The 12177-nt window shown below is 48.1% G+C and overlaps 1 pseudogene across 1 annotated transcript in view; it reads left to right on the top strand.

The window, feature by feature from the left end:
- Window positions 1–8671, top strand: part of LOC144174657 (2-aminomuconic semialdehyde dehydrogenase-like) — an 85421-nt pseudogene extending 76750 nt beyond the window's left edge. The window contains exons 9-10 of the transcript XR_013323504.1: window positions 3819–4028; window positions 8359–8671. The product of XR_013323504.1 is annotated as a 2-aminomuconic semialdehyde dehydrogenase-like (transcript). The remainder of the gene's footprint in view (window positions 1–3818; window positions 4029–8358) is intronic.
- The last annotated feature ends 3506 nt before the right edge of the window (window positions 8672–12177 follow it).

Below are 12177 nucleotides of genomic sequence, written 5' to 3' on the forward strand. Positions count from 1 at the left end.
CGGCGAACACTGGAGTTTTTTGGTCAATCCCTAAGTGGGTATGCTTGGCTTGAGAAACGTGTACAGTTGACGCTGGGCGGTCACTGCGAGGCACGCACACACTAGGCATTTTCTTGGTTTTGTTAAGTGCCGGGTCATTGCCGCGAGGCCCACACTCACCTGCGTGCACTCGGCAATTTCTCGGTATTTTTAACTGCGGACACGAAAATTACGATTTGCTAAACAGCTTCACCGTTAAAAACAAAAAAAAGAGGGCAGCACGTGCTTTTGCCCACTAAAATACCAGACTTCTTTGTACTATGTGCTGAATCGCATGGAGCCTGGGGGGCTTGATGGGCTCATGACAGGAAAGCGAAATTATGCAATTCCATTGTTATTACGAATGATAGCAATACCAACTGTACGTTTATGGTCTCCACATGAACCATTAACCTTGCTGTCAAGATAGCATTTTTTGTTCAACTGATAATGGAGCAGCAAGTGACCAGTTTTGCTCAGGAGTAACACCTCGTTGTGTCCGTCCTAAAACTAATTTTTTGTGACTTCATATTCGTGATGTCTGGAGTCCTTTTAGATAAAAAAAATGTTTTCATGATCTTAAGCTAAAAATTGTTTTGAGCATCAAAGGGTTAAGGCCATCCAAGCTCAAAATGAATACGAAAACGCTCATCTCCCCCGAGGCTCCCCCCGCCAAATATTGTTGCATAAGATTATTGGGGCCTGGAACAGCAGCAAAACCTTGATGTGGACCACTCAGGTTGATATATTTAAAATCTTAGGTGCAAAACAAAACAATGTGTGTTTGCATACGTGTATGCATGTGAAAACAGGGAAGTGACTTGTTCAATACAAGCAGTGATCACTAGATTACTAGTCATAGCAGCACCCCGGAAGCAACACTAAAGACTTGTCTCAACGGAAAGGTGCTCTCGCCACCTGCTGTCAGGTGGCACCTCGAGCCCGCTGAAGGCCTTGATGTATCCACCTGGATTCACTGACCTGAAGTTATAACCAAAGCTACAACACCTATGTTTGAAATGGTTGCCTTTCAAAGGATACAGCTTGCTGCTTACAATATATCATATTTATTTGTGCTTGAATCACAATTAGTTCTTAAACACTTCGTCGGTTCAACTCATGTGGGCCAAATGAACCAAATGCTCGATATCTCCAAATTCCAAATGAGCTTGTCTAGAATAATTTCGTGCTCACCCAACCAACATCCCATTACTAAACGATAGCAGCTTGCTCAAAAAGAATAATCATCGAAAAACTGTGGTCCATTCCTCTGTCATAGGAATCGGTAACTTAAAACACAAAAGTGAAATGTGGAGTGAAATCTGCAGCTGAGCATGATTTGCGGGTCGGCGGCTATCTTGTGGGTGTGCTTGGAGAGCAACGTGCTGCTGGCAGGTCGCTTTGGCAAAGGTGCACTGGCGTCATTTCTGTGACGGGTATGACGTCAGTGAAATCTTGGGGTATCGAGGCATAAAACACTGTCGTGTTAAAATATAAAAGCTAAAAACCATAAGAATAACGTACTCTTTAGTACTAAAGGTTGCTTCCCCACAAGAAGATGCTGTATGCAGGTGTGCACTCTTTACAGGCTGCTTGCTTTGTTGTACTGGCGTGACGGATACGACGTCAGTGAAATTTTCGTGTATTTGTAACACGCCCCCGGAACTTGGTAAGCTAGTTCTGGCACAAGTAACCCACGATTATTTTGACGCCTTGCAGTGGTGATAAGTGCCACTACAGAAATAATGAGAACAATGATATACATTCCAACCGCCTCAACAGCACGCGGTGATGTCTTTAGTGCATCTGAGATTACTGCTATCAAGCCGACAATCGTACTGCTGCCAAGAAATATGAATAACTGCCCTGCCTCGGCAATTCTTTGTCAATGTAAGTGATTCCAGCTTTCCCACACCATTCAGGTGTCTTACTCTTTTGTTTTACTCTTTTGTTTTATGTCATTCATTACGATGATGACATATATATACTGTTACACGTGTATTGTTCATATACTGTGACACGTATATTGTTACGTGGTGGCCGGGAAACATGAGACGAACCATGATTAAAATGATGAGCGATCAATTTACAACATTTACATGAAGGCCATGACAGACCCTGCGCTGACAGACCCACAGCTCTCGTCGAAACCGACCATCCTGATCGAGGTCACAGCAAATAAATGTACAGGGGCGGAGAGGGTGCGAGGTGAGAGGAAGAGAAAGAATGGGAAGTCCTTGCCACCACAGATGAGGGTGATGGTCCTGGTGAGCCCTGGCCTCAGAACAGCAATGCCCACCGATGCAAAGAAGCAATGTCCAAAGCCCTTGGAGGCGCATCAGAGAACTGGGCAGGGGAGTGTCGTTGGCTTCGGGTTAGGTAGTGCTGCTGGTCAGGTCGACTGGTCTCGGCAGGTCATGGGCAGAGGATACGGGGCTGGGGAATGGTCACATCCCATGGCTCAACGGGTCTGCGGCAGGCAGATGCAATCCACGAGTCTTGAGATGATCGCTTTATGAGCTGAGACGGGGCAAAGCTGGGGCCAGGATGGGGATGACCCTGCACCACACCGAAGATGCTATGTGGTGGCAGGGCAAAGACGAGATGAACCATGATTAAAATGATGAGCGATCTATATGCAATATTTACATGTAAGTCATGACAGACCCTGGCCGTGCCCACCCACAGCTTCTTCATCGTCTTGTAACAATATGTATCAATTGATTAATCAATTAAAACCTGCCAATTAATCTGGTCTAATTTTCTACTCACCCTTTTCTACCATAAGGCTATTGTGGGGCTTTAACATGGAGCTGTTAAATATAAGCAATAACTTTAAATGGTGGGTTGAGCAGTATATTCTGACATAACAAATTATACTTGGTTGTCTAAAACTTGTCACTTTTTTTCCTTTTTTTCCAAGCTGCGTAACGAGCCTGTTGGTGTTTTACAAAAAATCAAAAATAAACGGAAGGCGGGTCGTACTATAGAGATAAGAGGAGGGCAATAAAACCTAGCAGCTTAGTAGCACCTAAAGTTGGCACCTTTACCCTTTACTCTCAAGGTGTTTACCTACAGCAAACCCAGGTAACTTATACATTCAGTGCATACTACTACCGTATTTTCTGGTGCATAAGTCGCAGTTTTTTTTTTCTGAAATTTTCGTTGGTGCGTCTTATCCACCGATGTGACTTATGTATGGAATAAATTTGGTACGTGGTGGATGTGCGTGGTCCACGCTCGAAAAGGTGCCTGTGTGCTGCGTGATGTCAGCGCACGTTAAGAGACACAGCTCTATGGTCTAAATGAATGAATTATATGTTAGTGAGTCGGAGGAAGAAGGCTTCGATGGTTTTGCCTAAACGCCACCTGTAAGTACATGCCATCTGTGAGTATCAATAAACCATTTTTAAGAAGTTAGTTCTGTCTAGACTTTGGACGGTAGATGCACGTGTCTAGCACTGCTTACCGGGGGATGCGTTCAGAGGCGGCAGCCGCCACAACCATGTACTTTCGCCGAACTTTCTAACGAACTGATCTTCTACGAGTTTACCTGATTAACAAGTGCGTTTTGTACACCGGTGGGTCTGATAAACCGATGCGACTTATATACGGTTTTTTTCCTCCGAAAAACTACTGTTTTGAGGGGGTGCGACTTATACAAAAGTGTGACTTATAGACCGAAAATACGGTACATAAAATCTACTTATGTGAGAGGTCCAGCCAGCAGTTATGAACCAAGAATATTCCAAAAAATTTTAAGCACGTGCACCGTAATGCCGTGCATTGCTCCACTGCAGGGCTACTTCTTGCTGCCAACGGTGATCACAGACCTGCCCCACTCCTCACGTTGCATCCAAGAGGAGATCTTCGGGCCAATCACGTGTCTGGCACCCTTTGACACGGACCTCGAAGTGATCGAGAAGATCAACAGTGTCCCCTATGGCCTGTGCGCGAGCATCTGGTCCAGAGATATCTCCCGCATCCACAAGATGGCGCAGCGCCTGGAGGTACGTACCCAGCAGGCAGGGGCCTCGCAACCCACGCTAGGTCAGCTCCCCGTGGGGCCATGAGACTTGCCAGAATCTGACCAATCATTGCATATGTGACCGCTGACGGGGGTGCTTTGAGCTTTCGTGAACTGACCCTTCCTTGTTGACCTAAAGGTAACCAGTCTCTGTGCAACAAAGGTGTGAAGTCTGCAAACACAAGCATGCCCTTCACAATCCCAAAATCAATGACTTGTTTGCTAGGCAGACCCTTTTGTGCTCTCTCTACAACTCAGAACGCTGGTGTGCAAACAGTAAGCCTTGCATTAAAGCACATCCATGCACGCAATCATTAATCAAAGCATGTGTGTGCCATTTCCCCAACACTACATCAACTCAGTGATGTCCCATTCTCGACACAGCGGTGTCCTTTCTAGCCAAGGTTGCACCACTGGCAATAGGTCTCAACAAGCCCTTCTTCCACAAACTGCCCAGCAACATCCAACTATTGTCAAACAAGGTATTGTTTGACAATGCTGGAACTCAAAACGTGATGTTAGGCATAAAGGCCAACTGAAATGAAAATTTCTACCTCTTGAGAGCCCTATATTCTGCTTAAAAAGTCGCCAAGATATAGAATATGGCAGCTGAAATACACGCATTGCATGCCGCAAGCGATCAGCCAAAAGTTGAGAAGCTGGAACTGCGAAGAGCACGGCCATTACAGCCAAGCTGAAGTGACATTACAGCCAGCCTCTTCACACACATGCACGGCAGCCATGTTAGAAGCGCCCCACCGGTAATTCGGCTGCACCGCCGGCAGGCGTACCAAGCGCCCCCGCTGGCCGGAATGTCACTTCCACCCAATGGCCGTTTGTGTGATCCGCCAGAAGGTGCATCATCATCTGCTGCAGAACTGTGTTAAGCACTTGTGATTAACAAGGCATTTCACAGGGCTAACGGTCATGTCCCAGTTGATTTGGTGGTACGCAAGGCACGTTAAAAATAAATTCGGCCGAGGTTAATTTTCAGTGCTGTAGGCCTTTAACATCGGGCCGCCACATACCTGTGCACTCCCCTACTGCCTGCTGTGTAGTTAGCAGTTCGGCTGGCTCTTTAGCAGCAGTAGAAATACAGGAAGGTAGCGTAGAAATGTCTTCACACTGAAAATGTCTGCACATGTCAGGACGCATTGCAACCTCCACGACCTGCAGGCTGACAAACATGATTCCGCTCCTCAAGGTGAGGCATAACGGCGAAGGAGTAGACAGAGTAAAATGACCTGCTGTTGCACCCTTTGAAAAGGAGCAGTAAAATACCGTAATTACCCAATTCTAACGCGCGCCCAATTTTCCAGGCAAAAAAAACGAAAAAACTTGCACCTGTTTGTAACGCGCAAGGAACTTTGTGAGCAAGAAAAACGAATGCGAGAGAAACGGGCGATTTATTCCCCGAAGTAATCTCACTCATCTCACTCCTCGTCGCTCTCCGAGAGCTCTTTGTCGCCTTCCGCTGACCGCAACATGTCGTCCTCGGTGCCGTCAAGCGCGTTCGCGATGCCACACTTCTGAACAAACGTTCAACCATGTTCGATGGGATCATGGCCCACGCCTCGCATGCCCCTCCCGCGAGCTTCTCCAGAGGCTTACGCTTCAGCCAACCGCTCGTTGTGAACACGAGGGAGCCGCTGGTAAGCCGCGGAAGCGGCGCACCTTCATTGCCGCTGCTACCATTGCTGTTATCAAGCCCGCAAGTGGAATAAGTTGACGATTTATGTGAACGCAGAAAGAAAAGCCTAGGCGCCTAGATCCGAAAAATTGTTGCTAAAAGCTGTGGCGCCATCTTGAGATGGCGATGGCGATGGGTGGAACGAAATTTCAGCTGTTTCGGTTTCGTATCCGATTCTAACGCGCATGCGATTTTTCGGCCTATTTTTGCAGAAAAAAGGTGTGCATTAGAATCGGGTAAGTACGGTAATCCCTCTTTTTTGTAACGGGCAGCAGTGTCATCCAGCAGAACTAGCAGGGCCCTCTACACTAAACGGGTAATGGTATCACACACTCTTTACCAACGTTGACAGAGGGCTGAAGGGAGTACTGAAATTCAAAACAGCGCAAAAAGATGGGACAAGGAAACGACGACACAAGGCGCTGACTAACAACTGGTTGGTTTATTGTGCGGGTTGCGAAATATACCCAGAAAAGAAGGCGAGAAGGAACACGAAAAAAAGAAGTGCATTGAACATTGCACACAAAATACAGTTTTGATTCGCAGGTTGTGAGGCTCCTGTCGGCAGGCTTCCCACCGGCCTTGCTACGTGACTTAGCTGAAGTGTTCCTAGGGCAATTCCACAAACGCAGCGAAGCTGGATCGTTGAAGGACAGGCCGGCAAAATTCGCTGTTGTTCCCTATGTGCATAGAGTTTTGCACATGTTGAAAAAGGTAGCAGGTCGCGCTGGTGTAGGAGTAGTGTTTTCCGCACCACACAAACTGGGTGGCCTTTGTAGGCGAGTGAACATAAATGAGCCAAGGGGCACCTTTTGCGAAATAGGCCACACAAAAAGAATGTAGGCACTCCGTTGTGTATGAAGTTCCCTTGTCTTGCGGGAAGACCTATATCGGTCAGACCGGGCGCTGTCTGAACGATCGTCTCTGCGAGCATGCAAACACACTGAAAATGGGTACTGGCAGCAATCTTGCCACACATTGTAAAGACCACGGCTGCTCGCCCAGATTCCACAATACCAGTGTTGCAAGAACGTATAAGGGTCAGCGTGAGCGTGAAATCTATGAAGCCTACCTCATTCATAAGGCAGGCAGCGATTGTGTGAGTAAGCCGTCTATTGAATTACTAAAAAAGGAAATCCGCTACCTGGACTCGTAAAAAGCCTAACTGTTCAGGATGTCTTGCTTGCCTCGCGCCTCTGGCCACGTCTCATATCAGCGTTGCTACCATTTAATCAATGCACGTGTATCAATCTTGTATTTTGTGTGCAATGTTCAATGCACTTTTTTTTCGTGCTTCCTTCTTTTTTATCGTGTTCCTTCTCGCCTTCTTTTCTGGGTATATTTCGCAACCCGCGCAATAAACCAACCAGTTGTTAGTCAGCGCCTTGTGTCGTCGTTTCCTTGTCCCGTTTTTCTGCGCTGTTTCGAATTTCAGTATGCACCACCAACTAGCCCAAACCACCGTTCTAACGCCGAAGGGAGTGTTTTGCATGGGTGACTGGTAAAAAGCGCAAGGGCTCACGGGTACGTCGTCTGCTCTTGCCACTTCCGGTTCGGGATCTCGCCTGGCCTCCCGTATGCCGACGGCTTTTACGCGCGCGTGTGCGTGTTGTTTATTTGTCACAGGGTGCTTACCGTAATTACCCTATTCTAACGCGCACCTTTTTTCCGGAAAAATAGGTCGAAAAATCGCATGCGCGTTAGAATCGGATACGAAACCGAAACTGCCGAAACAACGGAAATTTTGTCTCGCCCATCGCCATCTAAAGATGGCGCCAAAGCTTTTAGCAACAATTTTTCGGATGCAGAAAGCATAGGTGCCTAGGCTTTTCTATCGGCATTATCACAAATCGTCAAATCGTTCCACTTGCGCACTTGATAACAGCAATGGCAGCAGCGGCTCTCACGCGTTCTAAACGAGTGGTCGGCTGAAGCGTGCGCCTCTGGAAAAGTTCGCAGGATGGGCGTGCGAGGCGCGGGCCACGATCCCATCGATCATGGTTGAACGTTCGGTATGAAGTGTGGCTCGCGAACGCGCTTGACGGCACCAAGGACGAGATGTGGTCAGCGGAGAGCGACGAAGAGGGAGATGTGTTAGATTACTTCGAGAAATAACTCGCCCGTTTATCTCGCATTCGTTTTTCTTGCTCACAAAGTTCCGTGCGCGTTACAATCGGAAGTGCAAGTTTTTTCGTTTTTTTTTTGCCAAAAAAATAGGGTGCGCGTTAGAATCGGGGGCGCGTTAGAATCGGGTAATTACGGTACCTTTCAGAGGAGCCCCTAGTAGGATTCATCGTTGTTATTCATTGAATGCGTGATGCATGAGCATTTTTTTTTTTTTTTTCCCCAGTGGGAACAGATAAACAAGCACACGCTCGCGTGAAAGCCGCCGGCCTACGGGAGGCCAGCAGAGCTCTCGAACCGGAAGTGGCAGGACTCCGCAGGAGCAGGCAATGCACCCATGAGCCTTTGCGCTTTTTACCGGTCACCTATTAGCCCATCACCTGTCGTCATGTTTCATTACCCTACAAATAAATGTCTTTGAGCAGGGAACTGTCCCCTCAATTTGTAGGTGAAGCTGTGTGCTGTCTGCAGTTCACGTCACACCATCGCTCCTTCCCAGGTGGGCACCGTCTGGTGCAACTGCTGGATGGTGCGTCACCTGCACATGCCATTCGGAGGGATGAAGATGTCCGGCGTCGGCCGCGAAGGCACTGACGCCTCCAAGGAGTTCTACACCGACGTCAAGTCCATCTCCCTGGACTACAACTGAATGAAGCCTTGAGGCCACTGCAGACGCGCTCTCCTGATTAAAAACTGAAACCGGACACACCTGTTGCAATGCGCCTACAGTAGACTCCCGTTAAAACAAACTCTAAGGGACTGTAAAACTTTGTTCGTATTATCAGAAATTTGTCTTAAGCGGAGGTTTTTTGTATTGTGGACGTTACAAGAGAACAAAAATGTTGACTGCATTTTGAAAATTGTGCACCCCTCCATCGAATGACGATAATTGAACGCGAAGTTTTCCTGTGATGGATTCTTTGGTTGGCCAATCCCACACTGCGAATATGCGGTACTCTGGAGGTACGCACCACTGTTCTAGAATGCCCACAGCAGCTCTCGAGTGTGCACTCCATAGGCCTAACATTTGGGTTTGGGGTATATGGCGCGTAGCGGTGCCTGCTGCTTGGCAGTCGCTTCAACCATGTCGAACTGGAGTGATCGGATAGACGCTCGCTTCATAACGCAAGAGACCCAGGTTTGATTCCGAGCATGGTAAGCGTCTTTTTAGATGCGGAGCATCTCATGCCCGGGGCTGTGTCCCTCCCTCCCTCGTCGTCCACCGTCCGCACTGTACTGCGCATGCACGTCTCTTCAGCCCCGTCAGCGTTTGGGCTGACGTCACCGCAGTCCACTATAAAAAGAAATAGTTAGGAGGTGCCCGGTTTCGATCCCACGACTCTCTGGCCGCAACGGGAGGTACGTGGCGCTCTTCCCACTGTGCTACAAACCGAGACGGGAGCATGTGCTACGAACGCGCCTTACGTCCTTCACTCATTCAAACTACGTCAAGAAGCTACTGATACAACGAAGGCACACGAAGCTGAATGTCAACGGAAACGACGAACTGAAAACTAATGGAAAATTCAGTCGACCTCATGGCTGCTTTGCATACTACTTAGGGTTCCCCTACAGGAAGATGGTGTAATTTTTTCTTTGCCTTCCTCCACGATCATTCATCATCATCATCAGAGAGAGTTTGCTTTCCTGCAGGACATATTGGTGTACAACAGCATCGGTGAGGACACTAAAGCTTCGCTTCAATAATCCCATACATTGGACAGTGCTAACTCAGTAGAAAGAAAAAGCACACAGCCAGGTCACACAGCCAAGCACACGCAGGACTTGGCCCCGAAACCCCTCCATAATGCTACCCTGATGTCCTACGGCAGAAAAATTCCACAGGAATTTAGGTAGTGCAAAAAACTTTGGGCTCTCTTTACTCTTAGGCCCTTTCGGAGCTTTTCGGCCTTGCAGATTATCTGTGTGGCCGGACACACAGCACCACTGCTTAGCGCAACCCCTACCAGAACCCCAGAGTCTGATTTGCTGACGACACCTCCCCCAGAACCTGTTTTAGATTGCAATTTCATAAATGTTTGCCAGGCTTGGCGCGGAAGAGGAGACCGCCACATTCAACTCTGGGATGGCATCTTTACAGCCATCGAGGCACGTTTTGAGGTTAGGACTGGCTAGCTTCACAGATACCACCTTCACAGATATCACCTTCAAAGCATCAGACACAGCAAAAGGTAAAGGAAATTCTCCAGCCCCAACAGTTGTAGGCGAAGCAGTTCTGCCACTTCGCCAGGCCTCTATTCTGTCGGACAGTAGCATGCAGCAAGCACTACTAAGCGCTCCTCTCGGAACAACCATTCATGCAGTCAACATCACTGAAAGCTTCAAGCATGTTAGCCAGCTCACGCAAGTACTGTTTAATAGGGGGCCCTGTGGATGTACCTCAGTGACACGATTATCTCGTGAGGACTCGCAAGCACTTTTGGGCTCACATGCTCCATCCGATAGCCAGCTGAAGTCCAGGGCACAATGAGCTTCACCTGGATCCTCCGGGACCTCCGAACACTCTTCCAGAGGTGTTGGCACAGGTGCAGTGGTTAACGGAAGCGCATCCGACAAACACAGGTGAGTTACGTCTAGGCAAAGGTCTTGAAACAAGCACTGAGTGACCACACGTGTGTCCAACACTTCCCGACAGAAGCAGCTTGCACAGGTCGTCGCGAACCGGCAGTTCCTCGCAGAAAGGGGGACGCCTTGCTCGAGCGCACACGACACAAACTGGAGCCATAGAATACATTTTCTCACGTCAGTGTAATAGTACTGCAGCAAGTTGATGTTCCCACTCAAGAGGCACACTGATGGCTTCCCAGTTGCAGATATGCACAATCAGCTATCTGGGCTTGGATGCACAAACTTGGCAGTCGGACAGCCGCTTGCAAGTTTTGCTCTCATATTGGCAAGGTTCCTCGTAGCCCTAAAGACCACAGGGTTTTTTGTGATGGCCAACACCGACTCTACGGCACCCTGAAAGCCATCGTACTGTTTAAAAATGGTGTCGACACCGTCGAATAAGATGGTGGTATGGCTGGAGAACTTAATTCGACATTCACTCCAGCGCAAGCGTCGGGTATTAGGAAACACTTCCACGCTCACGCCATCTATGGAGGCCGGGTGGAAAGGTTGACAATTCCTGCTCTGCAAGCATTTAGCTGGCAACATGAGTTGTAAAAAAACCACTGTCGCAAAGCTCATCTGCTTCTTGTTTCTTAACGAACAGCTTTGCTTTATCAGCAGGCTTTTGCTTCATGGCAGCTCTCTTTTGGCCATGTGTTGGATACCACGACAAAATCGTGAGAATTTGGAGGTGATCACGCCATTAAAGTTTCTTTTCTTTTTTCTTCACGTGGTGCTGCACAAGCGACAAGCGGCAGTCTGCTCCCTTCTACATGATGGGACAGGGTTGCTTCGTGCAGCTGAGCCAAGATCTTGCAAGATCTCACTGGACGCGTGAACTTCGACTTCCTTGAAGCCGAGCTCATCTGCGAGGTAGTAGACGGGGCTTGTTTTACCGACGCCAGGACGTCCCGCAAGTAGGTAACAGCTGCTCAACCATTCTGTCGACTATTCAGGAGTTGCTTGTGCCGCGACCGGCTCTCTCCGGGTTCGAGTGCGTGTTCTTTCATTGAAGCAGCCAAGACCGCAGTTTGCGGAAAAACGTGTCGTTACCGACGGGTGGACACGACGTTGAAGGCTTGTACTTGTCGGTCCAGGTCTGGCTGCCCAAACGACCCTTGTCGTGGATAACTGCTTGTGTGCTTTCAGCGATTGCGTTCTTGACGGCGTTTTTTGACGACGATCTTGACAGTTTTAAGCCTCGACTACGAATAGCTCGCGCAACGCTTGGTTCTTCCCGCGTTTTTACATGTTAATTTTCCTAGCTACTGTCCTAAGTGTCAGCTTGTTTGGGCTTTCTCGGCCGCAGTGACCTCCTACAACCATTATAGTTATCTTCAAAAAAATATGACGCTCGTAAAATGGCCGGGTAGCGGTGAGAAATGAAAAGCGCGTCTGATAAACACTGGTACGTACTTTGTGTAGCTTACATGGCTACTACAGCTGAACTAGAGTGTAGTACACTCTAGCTGAACTTGATGCTCAAGCGACGATTAAACGGCTCAGCCGCTATGTGCATAGTAAACAGCCACACATAGTGCTATGCATGCGTATATAACTTACATTGACAGCGCACGCACCATAAGCATTATATCACTTTTTCCACCACAAAAATATCTTCATGGTCTATAATTATTGTGCCTAGAATATACTGGCCAGTATATTAATCTACGATTTCGCTCGCCAT

This window comes from Haemaphysalis longicornis, unplaced genomic scaffold (genome assembly GCF_048455015.1).
Source record: "Haemaphysalis longicornis isolate Haplotype H1 unplaced genomic scaffold, Haemaphysalis longicornis Haplotype H1 scaffold_3, whole genome shotgun sequence".
Lineage (NCBI taxonomy): Eukaryota > Metazoa > Arthropoda > Arachnida > Ixodida > Ixodidae > Haemaphysalis > Haemaphysalis longicornis.